The sequence below is a fragment of the Galeopterus variegatus genome, unplaced genomic scaffold (assembly GCF_000696425.1).
Source record: "Galeopterus variegatus unplaced genomic scaffold, G_variegatus-3.0.2 Scaffold320, whole genome shotgun sequence".
Lineage (NCBI taxonomy): Eukaryota > Metazoa > Chordata > Mammalia > Dermoptera > Cynocephalidae > Galeopterus > Galeopterus variegatus.
Window position 1 is genome coordinate 621119 of NW_007726431.1, and position 7258 is coordinate 628376.

Sequence of the window (7258 nt, forward strand, 5' to 3'; positions counted from 1 at the left end):
AATATGTGTTTATAGTTATAATAAATAAGTTTTAAAATGGATAAGTAATATAACATTTATTTACCTATTAAAGCTTAATTTAAAAAATAATTAGCAGAGGAGGGGCATGGGTTGAAATCTATTGATATAAGCACAGAAGTGGATTTTTAAAATGTCATCTACATAAGGAAATAAAAAATAATGTAGACTGTGCCCATAGTTCTAAATGAAACTAGGGAATATTGCTTCTTTTGTTAATATAAATAGTCTGATGACCAAAATTATTTATTTCCTCTCACCTATTTTAATAATTATACCATTAAGGAAGTAGAATAGCATGAAAACTTTCACAATTTCATTATTCGGTCCTTTACTTAGGTGACTGAACTTGGAGGGGTGTTATTGCTGGGGTTGTGGGGGTAAAGGGAAAATTCACTTGAATTTATGATTGTCACTGCTGTGTTCACAGATCCTCTATAATTTTACCCCTCTCCCTTTGACTCATTTACAGACATACAACTAAAGTTCACCTTCTTATCTAGATAGAATGTAGCTACTTTTTTTGCCAGTGATAAGAGGAGTAGGCATTCTTAATATCATTTTTATAATTATTACTTTGGCCATGAGACTGAATTGTTTTCAATGGTTGATCAATATGTTGACGATGGTTTCATTTATGTGGAAATCATGTCATAATGTGGAGAAATTAAGACATACAAATTAACCAAAATCTTATTTTGTATTGAATTAGCAGAATTACTGAAATGAATATGAAGTAATAAGAAAAAGACAAATCTCCCCCCCCCCATAGAAAAATAAGCAAGGGAATAAACAGGCACATATGAAAAGAAGAGATATTAATGAAAAGAAACACATGAAAGGTGTTCAATCTCACTAATCATGATAGAAATGCAAGTTAAAGCAATCATACCATCCTATGCCTATCGAGATTCACAACTATGTAGGGCAGTGGACATTCTCATGCACTTTTTGTAGACATACGAATTAATAGCATTTCTGGAAGTTCATATGACAGTATACGTAAAACTTTATGCATGCTTCTTGACAATGTGCCTAAATTTTTCCATATTCCTTGACTTGGAAATTACATTTCAGGAAATGTGTCCTAAAGACATAATCATAAATGTCTACTAATATCACCTGTAAGTTTTAGTGTTACATTTTTTATAATTGTGGGGGGAGGAAAGGGAGAAATAATGTCTAGTAATGGGGAAATAATAAAATCAGCCCAGTTAAATTCATAAAATAAAATTTTATATGTTTATGAAGTATATCATGTTTGAGAAATTGTTCATGATAAATTAAGAGAGAACAGTACAAAGTAAGATATATATGACATGATACTCATTTATGTATCTATTTGTATAATTGGAGCAATATATATTTGTTTAATAAAACAACTCAAGAAATGGTGACTAGAATATTGTCTTTGATGGTTTCTCCTTTTTGTTTATTTGTACTTTGTAAATTTTCTGTAATATGCAGTGTTATGTTTTACTTTTTAATAGAAATTGTCAAACTTACACAAAAGTAGAGAGAATAGTATAGTGAATTTGCATGTATTTATCATTCCATTTCAACAACTATCTACAACAGTTCTTTTTTTCCAAGAAAACATTTTTAAAAGTTTAATTACCCAGAAATCATTATGCTCAAACTTCCTGGAACCACTTATGAATTATGATTCTTCATAAAGAATATGTTATATCTTCCCTTGAAAAGCATCTTGTTACCACTGCCCAAATCCTGTTTTCAAAGCATTAGCTTAGTCACCAAAAATTGTTGTTAAGAGAAAGCTAAAAGCATTTAGCGTTGGTAATGAAAACAGTAAATCAATGATGTGATTTAAAAAAATTTTTTGTCAAAGTAAAAAACACATCTCTGTTTTCTGCCAGTTTTGAATTGTTTCTTTGCATACATAAATAAGAAGCTTTGAACAGTAAGATCCAAAAGGCGATGCAGCAGTTGTGTGTGGTCCTTGCCACCTCTCTTCATGTAGCTTATGGATTAGGGCAGAGTTTGGTAGAGCACATTTAAGTAAAAGAGTTCTATATACTCTGCAATCAGTTTTGGGAGCACTTTCGTTCTTGAATTCAGAATTTGAAACACAGCACGTGCTGTGCAAGCAGATGTTTATAAGGAGCTTCTTGAAGAAGTTAAGAGCCACGTGTGCTCCGAAGGATTATGTCCTTACGTGCTAAAATCAGACTCCCATGAGTTTAAATAGTTTCTTCACTGAAGAATAAAAGACACAAAGAGGTGCAACAGTCATCATCTAGTATATTTATAACTAAAACCTCTCCTACATACTCCTGTTTTTCTTCCAAGCTTTAAAGGCACATTTTTCACACTGTGTGTTAGTGGGAGAGTGTGCATTTTAACGGACTAACCCCTGTGGCAAACTTTAATGTGTGCTATTTTTTTAAAAAAATCCTGGATAACTTACTTTTGGAAAGTGGAAAGTTGTTTATTTGTTTTATTTACATAAGGCCCAATACTGTGGTTCCAATGCACTCAGTATAACCGGACCATAAAAATAATAAATGCGTGACAATATGAGTATAAACATAATAAATGTCACGCTTTCACATGGCAAATTGTCAATATCTATTGACATTTGTTCTTATAGCATCTATTAAGGCCACACCATATTTATTAACTCTAGTTTGATTACACGGCTCCATTAACTTGGTAATTTCATTGTAGTTTAAGAGGGATTTTAGCTGCTGAATTTAGTTTAAATTTTATGCATAAGCCCATAAGTCCTTGGGCAGTGAACACATTTCAGATAAATCAAATAAATAATTAATGAATAAAAGCTATTTTAGAGAAGCAGAAAACAGCAGAATAAGATCAGATAACTTTGGTAACACACACTGAGCTCATAGAGATTACAGTCATAAAGCTATGTCAGATATATTCATATGCTCATTAGTAAAATATTGTCATCTAGGAACAGCCATGTCAGAGGGAAACATCACTTCAATTAGAAAATAGTTGTTAAGCCCACATAAACAATGAAGGAAGATGCTCATATGGAGGCAATGGAATGAGTAAATTTGCTCCTTTGTGATCCAATTTTAAACATGATATTGCAGAAATTTGTTGAGAAAAATGTTTTCTTGCTGAAAAATCCCACAAAAATTGCCAAAAGGACTGATTAACAGAAATATATATTGGTTAAAGGCTTCTTTACCCTGTAGTCAGTCTCACCCATGAAATATATAAAATATAATTCTGTGTTATTTTGGCTACTATCTATTAACGAGTCATAGATTACACCTGGGTGTGACCTTTCTGTTCTCAGTCACCAATTTGTTTAATTTATTGTTCTCTTTGAAAGTCCATAGGACATAAAAAAATTGTTTTCAAAGCCTTGAAAACAAATGAGTAAACACATGTTCTACTTATCATTTGTCAGACTGAACAGAGCTCTTTAGATGTGCTCAACAGCTCTTGGAGGAAGCCAAACACTATCAGTTAAATAATGAGCAATTTCACTGGGATCAGAAAGTTTCAGCAGAAGCTATTAATTTTCATGAGCATTATCTCTGACAAAAATCTATGTATTTAACATAACCTGTGTATCTGTAAGCTCCTCCACCCAACGTTAACATCAAGAATAGAGCATCAGGCAATTCAGATAAAAATCGTAGCATATGGTGGAATCTTTACAATGGTAGGAAGAGAGACCAAAAATTATGTTTGTAAATTTCTGAAGTGATTTCCGGAAATGCATTACAGGCTAAGTGCTTTATCCAGTATGTACTGTTAGCAGGTGTTGTGAGTACTTTATTTCTTACACACAATGCTGACATTTTACTCCTTTATACTCTTTAAGGGAACAAGCAGCATAATTGGAATTCCTTTGAGAGTGATTTGTTAGTTATTTTGGACCTTAACAGGGAGTAAATGGTAGATAAGAGCTGAGTTTTTGGACATTAGTATCTATTGGTTGAGCAGATTATACTGTAAATTTTTAAAAGGAAGGGCAATTTAGGCAATGATACTAACAGCTGCATGGTTATTGTGTAACAGTGGCCCACCTGGGCTGAATTGTGCAAAACAAAGCTGAATGCTTTCAATTCTGTGATGTATTATGCCACAAGGGAAACTCTCCACTAAGCAAAATGTACAGCTACTGTCAGACCATCCCTCTGCCAAATTACTACTGCATTGAAAAATGACTACGGTGATATCACTTGGTGAGATCATCACAGTCTACTTCTCTTAATGTTTCCATCATTTCTGATCCTAATTTTCATCTCAGTGATTTATTTTCAGTAATGAAGTGTTTTTTTTCCTCCTTCACTTTGGTAGAGCTTATATTAAATTTTTGGTAGAGCTTCTATTAGAATTTTAAAAACTTATTTAGCTCTCTGAGAATGAGAGCAAATGTATTTCCTCCCTCCTTGATCATGAGCAGTGTAATATGTGAACAATGTCTAGGCAATGCGTTACAGGCTGTGATTTACACATGTAATGCGCAATTATTTTCAACATAGAAGAATGTGCTCGTAAGGGTTAAACTCAGCAAAAGTAAGCCTTCTTGCACTTAGGAATTTGCTGCCAAATGATATGATTGATTAGCTTCCTACAAATTCACTTTTAAGAAAAAAGAAAAAAATATATTTCTTACATCTTCATCAAAATACCAGCTCTGCACTTCCCTAATTTTCCTCCATACTCCCTAGTGTTAGAGGATAATGAAGGCTTCTAGAAACATGAATTCTTAGAATAAGCAGAAGTTAAGACATAGTGGAACCATGTGGTCTTACTGTGAATCATCACAAATGTGAACCAAAGAAAAGTTGGGCACAATATCAAGCATTGGTTTCTTTCCAGGTTTTGTTAAATCTGGCTGAGCTTTACAAACACTGCAGGGGAAGTTCAGAGTTCTGCATTCTATTCCTAGATCTTTCATCTGACCCCAAGAAGTCACTTAAGCTCACAGATGTGTTTGAGATGAATTTTAAACGACCTTTCAAAATATATCAGTGATAAAAGGTGTTCATTTGGATGCTTACTCTTCATACACACTCAGACAAAAGCATGGAAACAGTGGTATTATATTTCAATGCAAAGAATAATTCAATTTTTAATAAAGCCAATGGCTTTAAAATCTGTTAATCAGTTTTCTTTTCACTTGTATTCTTTCAGTAATGTGGTTTTCATTATACAGTTCAGTTCGGCCTCATTGCTGGTAAGCATGTGTTTTACAATACAGCTAAAAATTGGTACACTTGGTCCAATTCCAAGGGGCAAAATCAGCAGGAGTAAGTAATCCCACAGCCTTAAGAAGAATCTTCTAAGCCATGAAAAAAAAAAAAAAGTACAAAACTTTGAATAAAAGAGCTATAAATGAGTCTGGAAGCCTCATTTACATTTTAATGTGCATACCAGCATGATGTCATTATCAATTAGTGTTGAGTATTTTCTAACAGCCGTCTATTCAGAGTATGTAGTCATTTAGTTTATGGTTATGATTGTGGTATGTGTGTATTGGTATCAGAGAGAGAACACTAAAGCAGCAATGTCCATGGAAAGTAGTAATACAGAAAAAATTTATTCCAGTCGTGAATCAGTCCTACTTCATTTAATGTTATTTATTGATACGAGGTAGATAGAGTACCTCAATAATCTATGCATGTTGAATAGAGTAATAAAATCTAGATGTAATATAATCTTTCGACTGTATGAGTTAAAGCAATGCACACATGCACACGCATATATATGTTCATTTTTGTAATTGTTTACAAAATGTAATTGATTTTTGGATTTTGGAATGCTATGGCTATTGTTGAGACTAATATTTCATTCTCTGTGTTTTGTCTTGCTCAGTCTCCCCGTTTTGAATGTGTTTCAGGAATGCTGGGGAATGTATTAGTGAGGTAGAATCTGAGGTGTGAGATGAGACTCTCCTCTGGGATTTAGGGTTTGTTCTTTCTAATTCTGGGAAAATACAGGGCATTTGCATGGACATTGACGTAGATGAATAAAGTGATTTTGATGAGACACTGTGCTTCTCAGGTCCGGTTTCTTGGTTTTAGGCTGTCTTTGTAAATTTAATTTGTTTCCACTTCCTTCTGTGCTGTCTTAAATACTCCACAGATTTTTAAAAAACCATTTCTGCTTTGTTGTATTTCCTTGTGTTAATTGATCCCAACAAATAGGAAATATTTTTTATTTATGATTTCAGAACATAACTACTTCTGATGACTGAGATTCATCAGTGAAAAATATCCACGAAATTCATATATTTGTGGAGAGTATTTTTTAGTATTGTTGAAAAACATAAAAGAAATATACACTTTGGTTAAAACAAAGACTCGTTTACCTCTGCAATAATTTCACCTGAGAAATGTACACTTTGGTTACAAAAAGACTAGTTTACCTCTGCAATAAAGGAAAAAATAGTAAACAAACAAAACAAAACAAAACAGTAACAACAACAAAGCCCAGTTTCTGGCCTCTGCTCCCACTGAGCATTTTTACTGGAAAGGCTGGCTCTCCTCTGGACAGGTCTATCTCTGGTCTCCGTTCTGAGACAGAGGCTGTGGTGCTTTGCTCTGAGCACACTGCAGTTTGGTGATCTGTGTAATGTTCCGTGTCTTTGCTAATCACACCATGGACGAATTCAACTTACTGAATCATTTGCTTTATTGCAACTCCAGAACTGTAACTGCCTTGTGGGAACTTTCTCTGAGGGGATTGTTGCTGGAGATGGTCACTATGCAAATGCATCTCTTTGATTCCTGCAAATGGCACCAGGATATTCTGCTATGACTTAGTTTAAAAAAAAAAACAAAGTAATCCTTTTGATAAGCTTTCCTAGTGGAGGTTTTCATGCTGCATTGAATAATTGCATAGTATTAGCACACTAAATTGCTAGGGTGGTAATTGACGAGATAACATGTGTAAGAGTACTTTGACACACTGCCTGGTACATGGCGAGAACTCAACACATGCTAAACATCCAGCAAGCGTGCTGGCTATCTGCCATGCTCACATCATATATTAAGTTTCAAATGGGCAGCCACCTAAACTGCTTTGTTTGAAAACTTGAATGTGTCCCATTTTTCCAGCACACAAATGTGTATTTTCTAAAAAGTTTTTAAAATTTTCACTGACCACCGCTGTCTTCTCTCACTGTTTTCTAGACTTGACACATCAGAATTCTAACTCATCTCATGTCCTTCTCTCTGGCTCCACCATCATTTTTTCTGTAACTTATAAATACTCTCGAATTTCCCTCCAA